Genomic DNA, 20,885 nt, shown 5'->3' on the forward strand with positions numbered 1-20,885 from the left:
CATTCAGCCCATTGAGTCCAAACTGAGCAGAAGTGGGGATATTTACTGATGTTTACATAACATTCAGAACCCGTTGTCCCTCTTCAGCTCTTGAAGCAGTCAGTGTCCAAATGCTACAAGATCCGGACAACACTCAATATCGTGCTGTTAAAGTCTTGGTAACATTTATGTAACAACACTGTACATTTCCACAGTAAATGGTGAAGCTCATTCAGCTCCTCAATCTGGGTTCACAAAAATGTGGGGAAGTCATTCGCCCATCAAACTATTACAAGATGTATGATAGTTTGCTCAGTCCCTCCTGCCTATTACAGAGGGAGAGAATGATTCTGCTCACACCCTTGCATCATTTACACGGGATCAGAAAGAGATTATTTCACACCTAGAGTCACTTACAAAGGAACAGGAAAAGGTCGTTCAGCTTCTCAAGTCACTAATACAGGAACAGGAAGGTGTCAGAGATGCTCCAACAGCACAAACAAATGTAAGGACTGCACAGATAGACTGCTCTGACCTGGTCCACATGGTTTAATTACTCATAGTACATATGTGCTACTTTAACATGGATTTCTGGCAGTAGGAATGAAACCAAGTTTTTTAAACATTCTCCAAGGTGTCTTCCATCGTCAAGAAAGCAAACTCATGGCATCCATGGAGGTCAGTCGCTGATGAGGAATGGTTAACTGTTTCAGAATGAAGTTATTGTGGATGCTGACAGGATTGTGTACAAAGTGACATTCAATGCAGTGTCACACAGTAACTACGCACTAAAATATTCGGAATCCATTCTGAGCATGTACCTCTCTGAGAAACAACGTGGGGGCTCTACACAAGCACTTAAACTATCGGGAATCAAACATCTAAACAAAAGTATGAAGCTTTCACCCTATTCAGCTGTTTGGGACATCATGAGTAACCACCCATAACCATCAAGTTTCTACTTCGTTATTCTCTCACAGTGCTACAGATTAAACACATAGTTCCTGCACTCTCTGCTAAACCATGCCAGGGTTTAGTCTGGTGAAAGTCCTTTGCACGCTCTCGGTGACAAATTGATCAATATTAATAAAACAGACCAAATATGTACACAATGCACCACATACTTTCTCAAAAAACACGAGCATGTCCTACCTCTGATACTTCAATCATTTTGTATGAAGAGCTACATATAATTTACTTCCTGCCCTGTAAGAATTCGGTTAGTGACTTATGATCAAGGACATCCAGGTCCTTTTCAACAAAGACACTTTCCAAACTCTCACAATTAAAAAAAAGTACATAAGTGAATTATGATATTTGGTGTTCATTTTTATACCTTTCAACAGCTATTGCTCAAAAACTGATCCTGGTGATACCCAACAAGCTCTCAGTCCAGAGAAAAACACTGCTCTTCTCGTATCTCCATTATCCAATTTTCCATCCATGTGGTGTATATTCCATCTCTACCTACCCATGGACACTAACATTCCCCATTCACCTGTATTCAACCATGTCAAACATCTTCTGCAAATCAAAAACTCCACTCTCACTGGTTCTCAATTGTCGATGTCACAACAGACAATCTGCACAAACTCCAGCAGGTTTATCAAAGATCATTTCCCTTTCCTCAATCTAGGAATCTACCAAATAAGATCATTATTTCCCACGCATCTGGGTGTCACAATCCTTATAAAATTTTCCAAAGTTTTACTCACAGCTGACATCAAGCTAATTAGTTTTCTTTTTGCCCTCTCCGGCCTGTTTTAAATGTTAAGGTTTACAATAGCTGCTTTCCAGTTTGCAGTATCTTTTCCAGAATCTAACCAGCTTTGAAGAATAATTCGTAATTCTTTCACTAGCTCAGTTGTCACCTGCTCAATACTCTGGGTTGAAGATCATCACCTGCAACAACATCCCAAACTTCAATTCGATTAGATTTTCAAAAGCATACTCTTCATTAATTCTAATTTCCTGCAGTTTCTAATTTTTACCAGTCACGCTGTTTCCTAGTATTTCTGGAAGTTAGTTTCTGTACATTCCGCTGTTGAGATTGAGCCATTGAATTCCTCTCAGCAAGCATGTGGCTTCTGTCATCTCGTGGTACATCGGAGGATTGTCCTTCAGTAATGCTTGGTGTATAACCTACTCTGTCTGGAAAGTTCCAGAATCAATCCAGTTTTCTTCATCGTGAGAGTCAGCACAGTCCTGTCCCTTGTCTGAGACCACCGGTTACACTGACAGAGGGGGCACAGCTCAGTGAGCGCATCATTTTTGAAACAAGCTGGATTCAAACTTTACCACTGAATGGATCCAGTGTAGAAAAATGTTCCTGGAAATCCCAGGGAGAATAGTGCAGTGCCCTGCTCTGGTCTGCTGACAGAGCTTGCCTTCTGTGGAGTCTAAACTCCATTTGTTTCCCATGGACCCAGACACTCTGTAAATGCAATGTCCAGAGTGGTGTCACCAGACCCTCCTGTCTCCTGAATGAACCCAGCAGCTGACAATACAAACTCGGGGAAAGCATCCTCGGAGCCTCACCTGATTTTCTAATGACAGCAGCAAGTCAATTTTCCCCCATCCATGGTACACCCATTCAATGTTGAAAATGCCTCCGTCTCCTCAGTTTCTCTTCCTGGCTGAGAAAGCTGTTACATCTTCACGCAGTCGCACATTAACAGTTCCTCTTTCCAAAGAAGCCGTTGACACTCTAACATTACGTTTCTCTACATCTCAGTAACTATACGTATTGGCCGATGGAGCTGATCACCACACTGAGAGAAGAGAGTAGAGTTAGAGGGAACATGACTCACATTAAGCAGGGACATTCCAAAATATATATAATATGCAGGAATATGCGAAAAGGGGAAATGCTAGAATAACTTTCCATTCTATTCTTCTTCCAGTCCATCATCAGCAATCCTTATTCTTGCTTTTCCTTTCATTCTCTCTCTCTCTGTCTCTGTCTCTCTCTCTCTCTCTCTCTCTTACTGGACATTTCCCCATCCATTCAGCACAAACCTCCCGCTCACCCTTCCAACTATCTCTGATATAATAATATTATTTACCAGTTGCATTCAGTTTTGACAGGATCAGTGAAGTCAAAACTTTATCTGTGTTTCTCCCGACAGACTGCCGTACCTGCTGAGATTCTTCAATATTCTTTCAGACGCTGGAGAATTTTATTTCAGATTTCCAGCATTCATAGTTCCTTGGTTTATTCACCTTTAATGTTGTTGTTTCCGGGGATGCCAGCATCACTGGCAAGGGCAGCATTTGTTGTCCATCCTAAGTGCCCTTGAACACGCGGCCATTTGTCAAGGCAATATGGAGGGAAGCTAATTGTAATGGGCCTGAAGTGACATTTAGTGTAGACGGTGCAAAAATGTTAGGTTTCTTTACCAAAAGTTATCAGTAAAATAAGAAAAGAAATCCAGTTGGTTTATGGTTGCCATGATTGAAATTAGGTTTCATTCCAATTTTTGTCATTCGAATTTAAGTTTAGTCATCGGCTATGTTAGGATTTCAAACAATGCTTTTACAGTCATAACCTGTGCCTCTGAATGACACAGTCAGTGACATTGTTACTCTGATGCAGAGTCCCTGTTGTGAAGTAACTGTGGAGACAAGAGTAAGTTTGTGATCAAAATATTTGTAACTGCAAGAGAGGTCAGATGAGAACGGGAGCCATATAACAAAGGGGTAGATGATGGCGAAGTAAGCAACAGAACTCAGCAGAGTTGGAGAGTGGGAATATCATGCAGGTGTGTGTCGGCAGGTTTGATGACAGAGAGAATATGGAGACATAAAACAGTTCATGGTAAAAAGGGGACTCAAGGTCCGGAAAAGTCTTTTTCCTTTCAGATGTTTATGGGTAAGTAGTTTGGAAATGCATGAAATGGAAGTGGAGATTGTGACTGAAGCTTATGCATTTGCTAAATATAATAAACCAGAATAGCAATAGCATTCAGCATCATTTATAGAATTGACAGAGGTAAGCTTACTAGGAGCACGAACAATAGCAAGGATGGGATAGTATCCATCTTGAATAATCATCAGTACGGCTCATATCCACAACTCTAACCACGCCCAATCCTGGGAAAGATAGTAAAATCCCTCGAGGATGAACTCCTGTACATTGTTTGAACTTTCCAGTCTAATGTTCTCAGATTCTGATCCATTGTTGGAACATTCTCACGTTCTCAGATTCTGATCTCTGTCTCTTTCTCTGTCGCTATTGATCCAAAACCTGTTGAGGTTGACTCTGCCCTGAATACTATGGCATAAAAAGCCGAAAGAAGCCCCTATTTGTGGAAGAGGCTAACCCTCTAGTATCACAATTAAGTCCAGGGAGACTGATACTAATCATAGTCACTGAACAAACAGCTCCAGTTAACCTTTTTCATCACAACCCTGACCTACCACAATAATATTTGGTCTTCGGAGGATGTTGATATCGCTGACAATTGGGCTAATGGCACATCTCCAATTGTAACGTTAGAGGTGAGCAGCAAGGGATAATGCTTTCTCTTCACAATCTCAATGGGTTCCACAGTGTTTTGGCAGAATAGAAGTTGCTGGATTCCTGAGGCTGTCTCTGTCTGATCAGCAGGCCTGCTGCATCTTTTCGTTTTCTTTATTTATGTTTAACGTTGACTTTTGTCTGTCCAGTATGTAACGGCTTACGTGGGTTTAGGCATTTTTGAGAGACATCTACAGAGCCATAGACGATGTAGATACAGTCCCTTCCTTGTGTTCTTGCAGCCGCGGCCTGGTCCTGTGTAGTGATGGTCAAACTCTCACAGAACCAGGATTCTTAGTTTTACCTTTCGCCAGTTATTGCTGGAGTCTCAGCAGGGTTGGAAGGCTGTAAATCTCTCCCAGCTGCTTCACTTTCTTTCTGACATTTCTCTCGGAATTGTCGTTTGATGATCTTTCCTCCTGGATCGGAGAACTGCATGTTTCTTGAATTTGTTTTTTGACAAATGTGTGTTTATTGGAAATATATATTGGAGAAGTTCCTCCAAAGTAGTTAAATAACCCATTATTCTGCTAAATTTTCCAACAGAATTAAGTTATTCCAAGTTCCACTTCCGTTTGTTATATTCTGTCGACAGTGTTTGAACAAATGTTGTTGTGTTTAATGTCGAATATTTTGACAAAGTGAATTGTACCTGGAACACAGCAACTCATATTTACCAGCGGAATGGGCTAAGCTGGAAGAGTGACAGTTACGTCAGGACTTATATCGGATACTCAATACACCTCACAGAACCAGCCCAGGCACATATAAGCCCAGATGAGATACCTGCTCAGCGTGAAGCACTGCGTAACCAGGCGAGTGTAATGCTCAGCAGAAGATCGAACTCTATTTAGAGCTCACCAGTCCCCTACTTATCTGTCCAACAGTGCACTGATCTATACACCTGGACTAGATAATCTGTTCAGCACAGGGCGTTGTGCAGAACAAACAGGGTCATTGTTCTATACACACGGGCTGGGTATCTGTGCAAATGAGGAGCTGTGTAGTGAATAGCAGTGAATCTATCTGTTAATCTTGAGCAGTTACCTTCCCAGCATATACAGCTGTGCACAGCAACCACTGAATTGTTGAGTAACACTATGTTAGATCGCTGCCCAGCGTGGGGAAACTTGCAGCCCATGCTGGAAGTGACAGGATGTGCAGCTCGCATCCATTTACAGCTCCATATTTCCATTGCGTCATAACAAGGGCTGCTGTGTGTGTGAATCTCAGTGCCAGAGAGAAGCCACGAATCAGTTGAACTACCACCAAATGGGAGGAGCTTGGTTAAAAGAGAGGGGGAGATTGAGAGAATATAAGAGAAGAATCTGAGGCTAGATTTAAAAATTGTGAAATGAAAACATTTCGATAGCATTTTGCAATATGGGCCTCTGTTTCCAGGAATGATGGGTGAACAGGATATTGGTGACAGCTGGGATGTTGGAGAGCATTGAATGAGCATTTGTTCTGCAGCTTTGTAACTGGGAGCAGGGTCAGCAGTCTTCGACTCATTGGACTGAATCTGATAATAATTTGTCTCAGTGTCATTTTCATTGAACGTGACAGGGAGATTGTCTTTCCGAGTTCGAGCTAGTTTCCTGATGCAATCTTATCGATCTCACCTCATTAACTACCCACCCAACCCCATGGTGCCCCTCTCATTCAATGTCAGCCCAATTCTCAAACCCATCATGGCTAGAGGTACTCACTATCGCCTGGATGTCCCTGGATATTCTGTGATCGATTGCACTGGTGCCATCTTTAAAAGGCCAATGGGCACACAGTTGCGCTTTCTCAGTTTGGACAGTTTACCCCGAGCATGGCAGATAAGGGGCAATTACATCACGGTTTGTCGATACGAGCATGGAGGTCCTGGTGGATCAGCTAGTACAGACGGGAACCATTCTCTTCCCGGAGGGGGCGGCACCACCAGACCCACCGAGCTCAGTGCAGTATCTACGGTCTGAAGAAATGTCCAGCAATACAGGATAAGCATCAATAACCTTCCCCACTCTGTCAGGATAGGTGTTACCTTATTCTCTTTGCTCCCTCACACTCACTGCATGTCTGTTACAGCGCCTTCCCCAGAATAAGGCTCCATCACTCTCACTACTGCATGCAGCACCTTCTCTCTCTCTCTCTCCCTCTCACCTACGCAACACCCCTACATTGTTATAAAATGTGATGGAGAGTTTCTAGAATTCTCTGGATGATGTAGTTTGTACAATGTCCCAGATAATTTTCAAATTAATACACAACTTCATCAAAATGTTCCTCCCCAATGTGTAATACATCAACGGAAGAAGCAGAGTTTTACTTTTTTAAAAAAAATCACTCAGGATAAAAGTGCGTCATGAGGCCATTAAGCCTGTCAAATATGCTCCACTATTCAGACAAAGGGAGCACCTAAACACTTGAAGACTCACTCTCTTCTTGAAAACAGGCGCCACATTGGAGGTTCTCAAGTTTTGCTGGAACACTCCAGCCATCCAGAAAATTATGGAATATTTCACACAGTGCCACCAGTCACTCTGAAACCACTTTTATTAAAACCAGTTTTGAATTGCTGACGACCTGTTTACCCTTTGTCTTATCTGTTGAGAAAAGCCTTGTTTGTTTTATTAGGGACAGTGCAAGATCTTCCATGTGACTACAATTTTGTTTATATTATTGTAATTCTTTGTGACTTCCCCGTGAGGAACGATTTAAAATAATGTTTTAAATTATCAGCCTGTTCCCTGAAACCAAATCCCCAGTCACACCCCTCAGGTATCCCACATATTCTTTCCTGCCTTTCTTCCAAGGGTCACACACACATCATGAACATTTCGTATTCGATATGGGAAAACTCGTGCGGTTAGGTTTTTTACATGTTTCTTGCCAGTTTTGCAATACTTTTCTTGGCATTTTACTTTATACAATCTGCTTCTGGTTCCAAAAACAAACTTCGCAAAGCTGGCGGATGTGAGAGCTCCCCAGTCTGAATTCTGTAGGTTGTGATTGATTAGTATCCTTCACAGCCTTTGTGCATCATGGGTGGTTCATCTTCACATCTTCACATCATCTTCTTTTTGATTAGAGTCAATCATTGATGAGCGTTATGAAATATCTGCTTAAATGTCTCCCCCACATATCTACTGACCTTCACGTGGTCTATTTTCACATTCCGTTTTAGACAATATATTAGACATAAATCTGCAATTGAAATGCTTGGCTCTTCCCAATCATTCAGGGGGAACTTCTGTATGTGGCTGAACACAGGATCAGCTGAGAGTGACTCCATTATCCCAGTCTCTCTGGTTCCGTCATTTCTGTTCGATGATGCCACATGCCAGTGGGAAGCTTCCCACATGTCATCCTTTTCTCTGAAACGAGAAATCCTCTCACTCCGGTGGACTGAAAATTCAACTGTGACTGTCTCATCTCCCTCACTTCTGCCCTCACTCTTTCCCCTTCTTCCCAGAAAAATGATGGATCTCCCCTTGTTCTCACTTCCTCCTGCACTAGAGTCCACATTCACAGAATCATCCTCCGTCACTTGCACCACATCCAGCGAGACAGCACCATCAAACACATCTTCCCCGCCCATCTACTGTCAGCATTTCACAGGGACCATTCCCTCTGTGACACCCTCCATCACCCCAAGCACAACCCCTCACCCCATGGCACCTTCCCATGCAATTACAGAAGCTGCAAAACTTGCCCATTCACCTCTTCCCTCCTCATGTCCAAGGCCCCAGTCACAACTTCCAGGTGACGCAGCATTTCACTTGTACACTTTCAATCCAGTCCCTGGCATTGCTGCCCACAATGCAGTCTCCTTTACATTAGTGAGCCAAATAGAAACTGCTTTGAGGAACACCTCCAGATAGTCTGTAGGAATGACCCTGTTCTTCTGATTGCTCCCCAGTTCGATAAACTAAATTGCTCTCAAGCTCATGAGAATTCTTTGAAGAGGTAACAAGCAGGTTAGATCAAGGAAAGCCAATGAGAGTTACCAATGTGGACTTCCGGAAGGCCTCTGATTAGGTACCGTGCAGGAGGCTGCAGAGTAAGTTAAGGGCCCATGGTGTTCACGGCCAGGTACTAACTTGGATGAGGTTGGCTGTCTGGCAGAAAGCAGAGAGTGGGGTAAAATGGTCCTGCTCAGAATGGCAGCGGGTGACGAGTATTGCTCCACAAGGATCAGTGGTGGAACCCCAACATTTCACTTTATAGGTAAATAATCTGGATGGCAGAACTGAGGGCACTTTGGCTACGCTTGCAGTTGATGAAAAGATAGGTGGAGGTGCAGGTAATATTGAGGACGCAGAAAGATTTTGACAGTTTAATAGAGTGGGAAAATGAGTGGTAGATGCAATATAACGTGGCAGAGTGTGAGGTCATGCATTTTGGTATGAAGAATACAGGTATGGAGTATTTGCTAAATGAGAACAGAATTGAGACATCTGAAGTGCGAAGGGACTTGGGATTCCATGTCCAGGATTCGCCAAAGATAAACTTGCAGTTTGAGTCAGTAGGTAAGAAGGCTAATACGAATTTGTCATTCATCCCGAGAGGTCTAGGATATAGATATGGGGATTCGGAGGCTTTCTAAGCTTCTGGTCAGACCACATTTCCAGTATTTCGTGCGTAATTCCTCAGGAAGAATGCAATGGTCTTGGTGTGTGTCTACAGGAAGTTCACGAGAATACTCCCAGAAATGAAAAGCTTAACACATGAGGAACGTTTGAGGGCTCTGTGTTTATACTTGATGGAGATTAGAAGGATGGCGGGATAGAACATAGAAAACAGAACAGTACAGAACAGAACAGGCCCTCAGCCCACGGTGTTGTGCCGACCATTGATCCTCATGTGTGCACCCTCAAATTTCTGTGGCCATATGCATGTCCAGCAGTCTCTTAAATGTCCCCAATCACCTCGCTTCCACAACTGCTGCTGGCAACACATTCCATGCTCTAACAACTCTCTGGGTAAAGAACCCTCCTCTGACATCCCCTCTATACTTTCCTTCAACCAACTTAAAACTATGACCCCTCGTGTTAACAATTTCTGCCCTGGAAAAAAAAAGTTTCTGGCTATCAACTCTATCTATGCCTCTCATTATCTTGTACATCTCAATTAGTTCTCCTTTCTTCCTTCTTTTTTCCAATGAAAAATGTTCGAGCTCAGTCAACCTCTCTTCGTAAGATAAGCCCCCCATTCCAGGTAGCATCCTGGAAAACCTCCTGTGAACCCTCTCCAAAGCATCCACATCTTTCCTATAATAGGGCGACCAGAACTGGACACAATATTCCAAGTGCGGTCTTACCAAAGTTTTATGGAGCTGCAACAAGATCTCATGACTCTTAAATACAATCCCCTGTTAATGAAAGCCAAAACACCACATGCTTTCTTAACAACCCTGTCCACCTGGGTTGCAATTTTAAGGGATGTATATACCTGCACACCAAGATACCTCTGTCCATCCACACTACCAAGAATCCTGTCTTTAATCCTGTATTCAACGTTCAGGTTCAACCTTCCAAAATGCATCACTTCGCATTTATCCAGTTTGAACTCCATCTGCCACCTCTCAGCCCATTTCTGCATCCTGACAATGTCACGCTGCAGCCTACAACAGTCGTCTATACTGTCAACGACACCTCCAATCTTTGTGTCTTCTGCGAACTTGCTAACCCATCCTTCAATCTCCTTATCCAAGTCATTAATAAAAATTACAAACAGTAGAGGCCCAAGAACAGAGCCCTGTAGAACACCACTCACCACTGACTTCCAGGCAGAATATTTTCCTTTCACTACCACTCGCTGTCCTCTGTCGACCAGCCAATTCTGTTTCCAGACAGCTAAATTTCCCTCTATGCCATTCCTCATGACCTTCTGAATGAGCCTATCATGAGGAACCTTATCAAATGCCTAACTGAAGTTCACATACATCACATCCATCGCTTGACTCTCATCAACGTGTCTAGTCACATCCTCAAAGTACTCAATATGCTGTGTGAGGCATGACCCGCCCCTCACAAAGCTAAACACGCCATGCTCTTCCAGATGGTCATAAATCCTATCCGTCAGAATCATTTCTAAGATCTTGCAGACGACAAACGTGAGACTAACTGGTCTGTAATTGCCGGGGATTTCCTTATTTCCTTGCTTGAAGAAAGCATCTGATTGAAACTCACAGAATACCGAATTGCCTGGACACAGAGGACTTTGGGCGAACGTTTGCAGCAGCAGGAGAGCCAAGGACCTGAAGGCATAGTCTTAGAGCAAAGAGAAGACCCTTTCAACCAGAGATAAGATGAACTTCTTTAACCAGATAGTTTTGAAACTGTGGAATTTCTTACCACAGAAGGCTGTGGAAACCAGATCATTTAGTATATTTAAAACAGAGACAAATATGTTCTTGATTGCCAAAGGGATCGATGGTTACTGAGAGAAAGCAGGGAAAGGAGTTTCAAAATCGATCAGTCATGATCGAATGTTGGAGCAGACTCGATGACCTAATGTCTGCTCCAAAAGTCTTGCGGGATAAGCTTTTCCACTCCTGGGTGATGCAGTTGTTCAATGGGTAGCACTACTGCCTCACAGCATCAGGACTGTAGGTTCAATTACAGCCTCGGATGAGTACCTGTGTGGAGTTTGTACGTTATCTGTATGCATTTCTTCTGACACTTCAAAGATGTGCATGTTAGGTGAACTGGCCATGCTAAATTGCATTTGATTAATATTCAACCACAATCTGTAACTTTTTCGCCCGGATAATCCCTCAGTCTCCCATTACCATGAAGCCAATCTTTGGTTCAGTGACAAGTATGGGTGACATGCCAGGGTCAGCACCATGTGTACTTAAACCTGATGACAACTCATTAAAGCTACTGAACTTACTGCTTACATTAACACACAACAGAACTACCATCTGATAGAGAGGGCGCAATGATCTAGTCTATTGAAACCAACTCAGAGAATTGCTGCTGACCTGCCTACCCTTACACTAATCTGTTTGTTAGAAACGTTGTTCCTTTTTTAGAGATTGTTCGAGAACTTCCCTCCTATTAACATTTTGTTTATATCATTGAAATACTTACAGTTCCTTCCTCTGTGAGGAATGATGTCACACACGGGTATAAATTATCTGTCTGCTCACTTTAGCCAGTTCCCCAGTCGCACCCTCCAAATGTCCTCAATATACTTTCCTCACTTCATTTCTACCTAAGGTCACACTCTCATATTGAAAGTTGTTTTTTACAAACACGGAAAAGTTTGTGATGCTTGTTTTTGTAATTCCTACCAATTTGTTTACTTTTTTTTCTTCGCATTTCCTTACTTTTTAAATTCATGGTCATATAGCGCACAAACAGACCCTTTGGTCCAACTTCTCCATGCTGACCAGGTTTTCCAAACTAAACTAGCCCCATCTGCTTGCATTTCCTCAATATGCCTATAAACTTTTCCCATTCATACGTTTGTCCTAATGTCTTTGAAATGTTGAAGCTGTACTTGCTTCTACCACTCTTCCTCTGCAGCTCATTCCATACACACGTCACCCTCTATGTGAAAACGCTGCCCCTTCGTCCCTTTCAAAGTTCCTCCCTTCCACCTTAAAGCTATGTCCTCTATGTTTTAACTCTTCTATCCTGTGGAAAAGACCGTGGTTATTCACCCTTATCCATGCCTCTCATGAATTTATAAGCGTCTATAATGTCACCCCTCAAACTTCTACACTCCATCTGATACTAGCTTCAAGAACAAGCATTTTAAGATAAGAACTGTAAATTTTAAACAGCATTCAAAATGACAGGTAAACAACACTCAGCCCAAACGTCATACTGTGATTTGTTTTTCTCCATATTTCAACATTAAGGCAGCATACAACTTTTAATAGTGCCAGTAAGAAGTCAAACACCTGAATTCCTTTGTCGAAAGGGGCTGATGATTTCTACAGTGAAAACGTATCTCTAGCCAGATCCATGTAAGAAAGGGAATTCCAATACCACACTGCAAGAGCGCGATTGCTTTTAACAGAGTGAGATGAAGGCGGAGTATACTTTTGGAAATTTGCAGCAAAGTGTGAATTCAGGGCAAAGGGGGAGGGGTGCTTTCAATAACGTTTCCAAGAAAGTTTCTTCCAAGAAGGAAACTTTCCGGAATGAGGTGTGAGTGGGAGGTGTAAAACAGGAAAAATGGAGAGGCTGAGCCACACTGAGACCAGAGGCAAAGTGGCAGTACAAAACGCAGCTTGATGCCTGTGCAGGGAAGGTAGACTCGATCAAAGAGCTTCAGGTTCAGTGGGGAGGGACCATAATGTGAGAGAATGTGCTCTGTAATTGGAGACGGAGAACCTGGAATCAGGAAGGTTTTGATGAGCAGGGAAGAGGATGGAGCAGCAATGGCAGGGGTTTCTGGGATAATTCAGGAAGCACAGCATCTGCTTCTGGTTCCTGAAATAAACATCCTATATCTGTCCCTACACTAATACTCACCAAATTGTGATTGAATAGTATCCTTGGCAGCTTTTGGCAACAATGGGTGATCCATATTCTTATCAAGTCCTTCTTTTTGAACAGAAACAATAATTTCTGAGCATTATGGGATATCTGCTTGAATGTCTGCCCATGTACACCCACTGACCTTCCTCTCGGTCTACTTCCACATCCCACTTCAGACCAGATGTGAGACAGAACCACAATTTAGACGTCTGGTTATTTTCAGGGGGTCCTTCTGCAAGTGGTTGAACACATGATCAGCGGAGACTGACTCATTCTCCCAGTTTCTCCAACTCTGTTGTTTCTGTTTGATGATGCCACATTCCAATAAGCTGCGCCAGGCGTGAGCTGTTTTTCCTTCAAACCAGAAATTCCCTAAATACAGTGATAGGGCCTTCTTCTGTGACTGTCCCATTTCCCGCGCTGCCGCCCTCACTCCTCTCCCCCCCCCATTCCTTCGTGCACTTTCAATTCAGTCTCCTGTCATTTCTGTTCACAATGCAATCTCCTTTACACTGGGGAGACCAAGTAGAGACTGCTTTGAGGAACACTCCCATTCTGTCTGGAGGAATAACCCTGACCTTCTCATTGTTTCCCATTTCAATAACCTACCTTGCTCTCATGCTGACATTTTGGTCCTGGGCTGCTGCAATGTTCCAGTGAAGCACAACCGAAGCTCGAGTAACACCTCACTTTACATTTTGGTACGTTAGAAACCGTAGGTGTCAATATTTGATCCCGTAACTTCACAGACTAAACCCCATTATGGCCTTTCTCCATTTTTCATTCATTCTCCCTTCTGGTTTCCCCATGACCTTGTATGGTTGTGTCGTATTTATCTTGCACACAATAGAGGGAAACCGTTTCCCCCATTCACATATTAATTGAAATCCGTTTTACATCATCTTCTCGGAAAAGCCCGTTTATCTTTTGCCCCGCACTCTATTCCCCGTCACCCACCCCCACCTCTGGCAAGGGATTCAAGAGTCCATTTTACAATCCTTTTCAGTTCTGAAGAAGTATCACACTGGATTTGTAACGCTAACTCTGTTTCTCTGTCTCTGCAGATGCTGCCACACCTGCTGAGTTTCTCTAGAAATGAATAGGCACAGAACAAATTTTCAATTAAACAAATAATGATGGATACTGTAAATAAAAACACATTTCTGGAGAAACTGGGATCTTTGTAGAAGGGTCAGTGGACCCGAAGGATTAACTCTGCTTTCACTGCACAAGATGCTGCTGGACCTAGAGTCATAGAGATATACAGCATGGAAACAGACCCTTCGGTCTAGAGTTTCAAAGCTACCCAAACGCCCTGTCCAACACGGAGCGCCATACACCAGGAAGTGAACGATAACACAAGGTGAACCCATTCATTGGTTCTGGAACTACAAAACTCTGACGTCAATGACTCTACAGAGCTCTTAGTCATGGTCAGGGAGAGAAACAATGGGAAACACATTCACATCAAACAAAGTTGATGACATTACGGGAATGGAAAAGATTCAGATGAATATGATAAAGAGTTTGAATATTGTAACAAATTGGAGACGTGACACCGGGGGAAGACCTAACTGAATGAGAATATGGAAATGGAAGTATTGCCGCATCAGAAACCAGGTTAGGTCACTGAGTACAGGGCTGATGGGTGATTGGGTGTGAATTGGGGGTCAGTCACTAGAATTGAATTGCAGATATTTCAGCTCAAACTGGGCATTTTTGTGATGATGTAGATCAAAGCAGCAGGAGCAGAAGCAGAATCGTGTTCAATCACCATCTGTAACATTTTCCCCCGGGATAATCCCTCAGTCTATCTTTGCCATCATCCGATCTATGGTTCAGTGACAAGTGAACGTGCCAGAGTTAGAACCATGTGCACCTCAACCTGACTACAACCCATTAACGCTAATGCACTTGAATGGTTGCATTCCAAACAGCAGAACGAAAACCTGACAGAGAGGGTGAAATGATCGCCAGACCAACAGATGAGATCTAAAATCTGCCGTGCTGCCATATCCAATTATAAAGGTCAATGCACTCTTAAACAACTCAGTGGAGGAGAGGACTCCACAATATCACAATCCGAAATAATGGAACAGCCTTGTACCTCAGTGTATAAGATAAGTGTGTAATATCTTCACCATCCTCAGCCAGAAATATTGATTCGATGATCCACGTCACCCTCCCCATCATGCCCACAGAATCACAGATGCCACCCTTCACCCAATTTGATTGGCTGCAAGTAACATGAAGAAACAGCTTAACACAGTAGATACGATTGAGGCAATGGGCCCTGACACCATTCCTGCAATAGGACTGAAGACTTGTGCTGCACAACAAGCCGTGTCCCTGGGGAAGCTGTTTCATTCCAGCTCCAACTCTGACATCTCCCTGGCAAAGTGGAAGATTACTCAGCTATGTCCCGTCCCCTAAGAGGGGAATAATTACAAACTGGCCATTTACCATGCGCTCAGTCCCATCGCTCTAGTGAATTTGGTTGGAGTTCTTTTTGATAGAGCAATCAAGCAGCACAGAAATAACCAGCTCAGAGTGGTTTTTGATAGGTCCCCATGTGGAGATGATGCTGTTGTGGAAATGTCACTGGATTACTAATCCAGACCAAGTTAATGATCTGGCAGCTGGTGGAAGTTAAAAGCAATTAATAAAATGTTGAGATCTAAAATCTGGCGGCAGTAACAGTGACCCTGAAGCCAATGTCAATTGTAAACACCAATTGCCTTCCCCTAAGTACTTTCAGGAAGTGAGTCTCCCGTGCTTTCCTGGTCTGGTCTAAAAGTTACTCCAGACACACAGACATGTGATAAACTCTTCAATGGTCTCTGAATCGTCCAAGCAAGACGCTAAATTGTATCAAACTGTTCCAAGGTCTTAACGGATAAAACCAGACAGGACATCAGCCCTCGGTATAAGAATAGGGAATGGAAAACATAGTCTTGTTGACCCTGCAAATGTCTCCTTCCTAACATCTGAGAGTTTGTGACAGCAGTTAAAAAGCTTTCCCACAGACTGCACAGAAGCATCCGGAAAGGAGTAGGTCATTCAACACATTCAGCCTTTCCCATTCTAGTTAATGGAGAAAACCTCCTCAATGCAGTTTTCCACATACAGTGTTCGTATCCCTTAGTATGTTTAAACATAGGGATAAATAAAATTTTTTTTAAAACCTGCTGTAATCCCTTCGATCCATCAATTTTGCTCCTTCATTCTAAATACAGGCAGTTCTCCGATAATGTGTGTTTATCAAACCCAACTTCAATACAACACGATTCGTGAATTGTGCAACTTGCCTTATAAAGCGAGTTCACGATCACTGAAACACGATTCCTTCCCTGGCACCAGCTGAACAGAAAATCCCAGCCTCAGGATCCTCTGGCTGCAAAATGCACCCTCAGCGTGTTCAGCTAAAACATGAATGTAATCAGCTCTGCAGGCCTTGAACCTGAGCCTGAAACTGGGAATTGCAGTCAACATTTAGAAGGAACTTTATTTTAAACTGGGGGAGAAGCTTGATGCAAACTGGAATTCCGGGTCTGCATCATGTGGTCATTCAGCTTGCGCACTTCCTGGTGAAGAGTTTGGTGAAAGGCTCAAGGCTGTAGTCAGCTGTTGTTGTGTGAAAGCGTTACATTTACTGCAATATATCATTTGAAGATTTACGTGCACTGTGCTATCGTTTGTGTTAGGCTGACCTATTTTTGTTTTGATTTTTCCTGATAATATTGGGGCTTCGCCCATTATCCTCTTTTCCCCCGATAGGTCCCATGATATATATTGCACCGTTTTCTATAATACTTTGTTCCACAGGAACACAGCTCCCGCATTATTGGAGAACCAATAATTGAAATGATCGCTGATTCCCGCCTCAGGCAACTGTCTGTGTGGAGTTGGCACATACTCCACGTGTCTGCGTGGGTTTCAGCTGTGTACTCCAGTTTCCTATCACAGTCCAAAGACGTGCAGGTTAGGTGAATTGGCCATGCTAAATTGCCCATAGCGTTAGGTGAAGGGGTAAACGTAGGGGAATGGGTCTGGGTGGGTTGTTCTTCGAAGGGTGGGTGTGGACTTGTTGGGTCGAAGGGCCTGTTTCCATACTGTAAGTAATCTAATCTAATAGAACATAGAACATAGAGCAATACAGCACAGAACAGGCCCTTCAACCCATTTGTTGTGCGGAACATTTGTCCTAGCTTAAGCACCTATCCATGTACCTATCCAATTGCCGCTTAAAGGTCACCAATGATTCTGACTCTGCTACTCCCACAGGCAGCGCATTCCATGCCCCCACCACTCTCTGGGTAAATAACTTACCCCTGCCATCCCCCCTATACCTTCCACCCTTTACCTTAAATTTATGTCCCCTTGTAACACTCTGTTGTACCGGGGGAAAAAGTCTCTTACTGTCTACTCTATCTATTCCCCTGATCTTCTTATAAACCTCTATCAAGTCACCCCTCATCCTTCGCCGTTGCAATGAGAAAAGGCCTAGCACTCTCAGCCTATCCTCGTACGACCTATTCTCCATTCCAGACAACATCCTGGTAAATCTCCTCTGCACCCTCACCAAAGCTTCCACATCTTTCCTCAAGTGAGGCGACCAGAACTGCACACAGTACTTCAAATGTGCCCTTATCAAGGTCCGGTACAGCTGCAACATCACCTCACAACTCTTGAATGCAATCCCTCTGCTAATGAACGCTAATACACCATAGGCCTTCTTGCAAGCTCTATCCACCTGAGTGGCAACTTTCAAAGAGCTGTGAACATAGACCCCAAGTTACCTCTGCTCCTCCACCTTACTAAGAACCCAACCATTAACCCTGTATTCTGCACTCTTATTTGTCCTTCCAAAATGGACAACCTCACACTTGACAGGGTTGAATTCAATCTGCCACTCCTCAGCCCAGCTCTGCATCATATCTAAGTCCCTTTGCAGTCGACCACAGCCCTCCTCACTATCCAAAACTCCACCAATCTTCGTATCGTCTGCAAATTTACTGACCCACCCTTCGACTCCCTCTTCCAAGTCATTAATAAAAATTACAGACAGCAGAGGAACCAGAACTGATCCGTGCGGAACTCCACTTGTAACTGGTCTCAGGCTGAATATTTACTATCTACCACCACTCTCTGACTTCGTCCGGTTAGCCAGTTCTCTATCCAACTGGCCAAATTTCCCACTATCCAATGTCTCCTGACTTTCTGCATATGCCTACCATGGGGAACCTTATCAAATGCCTTACTAAAATCCATGTACACTACATCCACTGCTCTACCCTCATCCACATGCTTGGTCACGTCCTCAAAGAATTCAATAAGACTTGTAAGGCAAGCCCTACCCATCAGAAATACATGCTGGCTGTCCCTAAACAATCCTCAAATCCTCTATCAATCTCAAACCCTTGACTTGAAAGGTGTGCTCCCTTGTTCTTGGCCCTCTGACTAAAAGGAACAGCTGTTGTATACACTCTGTCCATGCTCCTCATAATTTTATCATACTGAATCACGTCACGCTCATTTTTTCTGCTCCAAAGTAAACAGCCCGAGCTTATCCAGCCTCTCTCCATAGCTGATATGCTCCATCTCAGGGAACGTCCTCGTGAATCTCCTCTGCATCCATTCCAGTGCAATCACATCCTTCCTGTAATGTGGCGCCCAGAACTGCACACAGTATTCCATCTTGGCCTAAAGAAAATCCCGTTTACACTTTAATAATCTGTATCTCGATGAGTAAACACCATGATTACTATCTCCAGTGCCATCTTAACTAACACATTACCCTGCCTAGTGACATTCAGGGATGTATGGAGAAGCGCTCCCTGAGCTTCCTAGTGTGCTGCCATTCATTGAGTCCTCTCCTGTCTGGTTCCTTCTTCCAAAGTGCATCACCTCATATTTATCAGGGTTACATTCCATCTGCCATTGATCCACCCATCTGACCACTCCATCTGTATCTTCCTGAAACAAAAGGCTTTCCTCTTCATTGCCAACCACCCGGATAATATTTGCATGAAACACAAACTTACTTATCATACTCGCCCCACCCCCTCCAAATGCACATCTACATCATTTATAAATACTACAAATAATAAGGGATGCAGCAGTGATTCTTGTGGTACACCAGGGACACTGATCTCCAGTCAAACAAATAGCTTTCTCAAAGTATCCTCTGTCTCCTGATACTAAGACAATTTGAATGCCAGTTGCCTAATTACCCTTGATACCATGGCCACGAGATTGTACTTTCTTCATCACCTCTGTTTAAGGTCTGGCTGGAAAACCATATAAAAACCTCTTCGAAAAAAAGTAAATAAAATTCGTTCGGTATGACTTCCCTCTGATGACTTCATGCTGACTTTCCCTGATCAAATATTGCCTCTGTAAATGAGGATCAGCTTTTTCCTTCCCTATTTTCCCCAATAGTTTCCCTGACACTGATCTGATACTCACTGATCGACAGTTCCCAGGTCTATCTCCACCAGCCTTCCTGTAAAGGGTGCGCTCCAGTCCTCTGCCCCCCTCTTCTTTGCCCAGAATCTACCGAAGTATTCGTTTCAGGGCCTTTCCTCCCTCTCTCCAACAGCAGCCTGTAATGCAACTCATCTGTACCTCGGGATTTGTCCAATTTTATAGCAGCGAAAGCCTTCACTACATGCTCGCATTTTATATCGATCTGCTCAAGAGCTTCCCAGTCCATATTCTCGCATTCTGAATCTGCCTCCTCCTTCTTCCAAAGTAAAACAGCTGTGAAGTTCTCATATCACAATTTATTAACGTTCTCCAGCTTCACACACAAATTTCCCCCTTTGGTTTCTAATGGGCCTTGATTATTCCCTGGTTATTCTGTTCTGCTTGATGTTCTTGTGGAATATCTTGAAATTGTCGATAAACTTGGTCGCACTTGTCAATGCCCCTATTTTATTTCGTTCCCTCTGCTTCAATATTTTAAATCTTCACTGAAATCATCTCTGTTCTCTGAAACACTAGAGAACAAAGGCTGAGTTTTCTCAGTAGACAATCTTGTCATCTGAGGATATAGTCTGACGAATGTCTATTCAGTATTCAGTTTGATTTACTTAGATCAGGACATCAAAACTGTAGCTGAAAAATGTGTTGTTGGAAAAGCGCAGCAGGTCAGGCAGCATCCAAGGAGCCGGAGAAACGACGTTTCGGAGTTAAGCCTTTCTTCAGGATTCCTGACCTGCTGCGCTTTTCCAACAACACATTTTTCAGCTCTCATCTCCAGCATCTGGAGTCCTCACTTTCTCCTACATCAAAACTGTGCACAATACTACAGATACAGACTCATCAAAACTATGTGTGACTGGTGCAGAACGTCTTTGCTTCTAGTCAGAGTAAATTACTCCAGAATCTGGAATCTGTACTGAAACCAACATATGCTGGAGATTACAATGAGTCAGACAGCATCCGTGGAGACAGAGCACGGAGCTCTATGTCGGCAATACAGTGATTCCCTTTAAAACAGTCAAAGCTCACCTTTACTTTCTCTCATTTGCATATGTTCCTCCCAATTCCTGTTGCTTTTTTTTCTGCTAAAGTACCATATGAATTCTTTAAAAATCCTCCTGAATATCCAACGATACCACATCCACTGGTTCTTCGTCATTTATATCTATAAGGGATATTTCAAGCAAGCAGTTTGTCACTGTTGACTTCCTTTTCCGATATCTAAAATCATTCTCTTCGTGTTTGCTATAATTTTCGAAGTGTTCGAAATCGCATTGTTTACAATAAAGTCCAGCAGATTACTTACTGTGAGTGACACGTTAACTAGTCTGTAGCTCCTCCACTCCCCTTCTCTCCCTTCTTAAATTATTGAAAATGCATTTGAAACCTTCCAAACTGAATATGGAAAGTCA

The sequence above is a fragment of the Hemiscyllium ocellatum genome, chromosome 13, assembly GCF_020745735.1.
Source record: "Hemiscyllium ocellatum isolate sHemOce1 chromosome 13, sHemOce1.pat.X.cur, whole genome shotgun sequence".
Taxonomy (NCBI): domain Eukaryota; kingdom Metazoa; phylum Chordata; class Chondrichthyes; order Orectolobiformes; family Hemiscylliidae; genus Hemiscyllium; species Hemiscyllium ocellatum.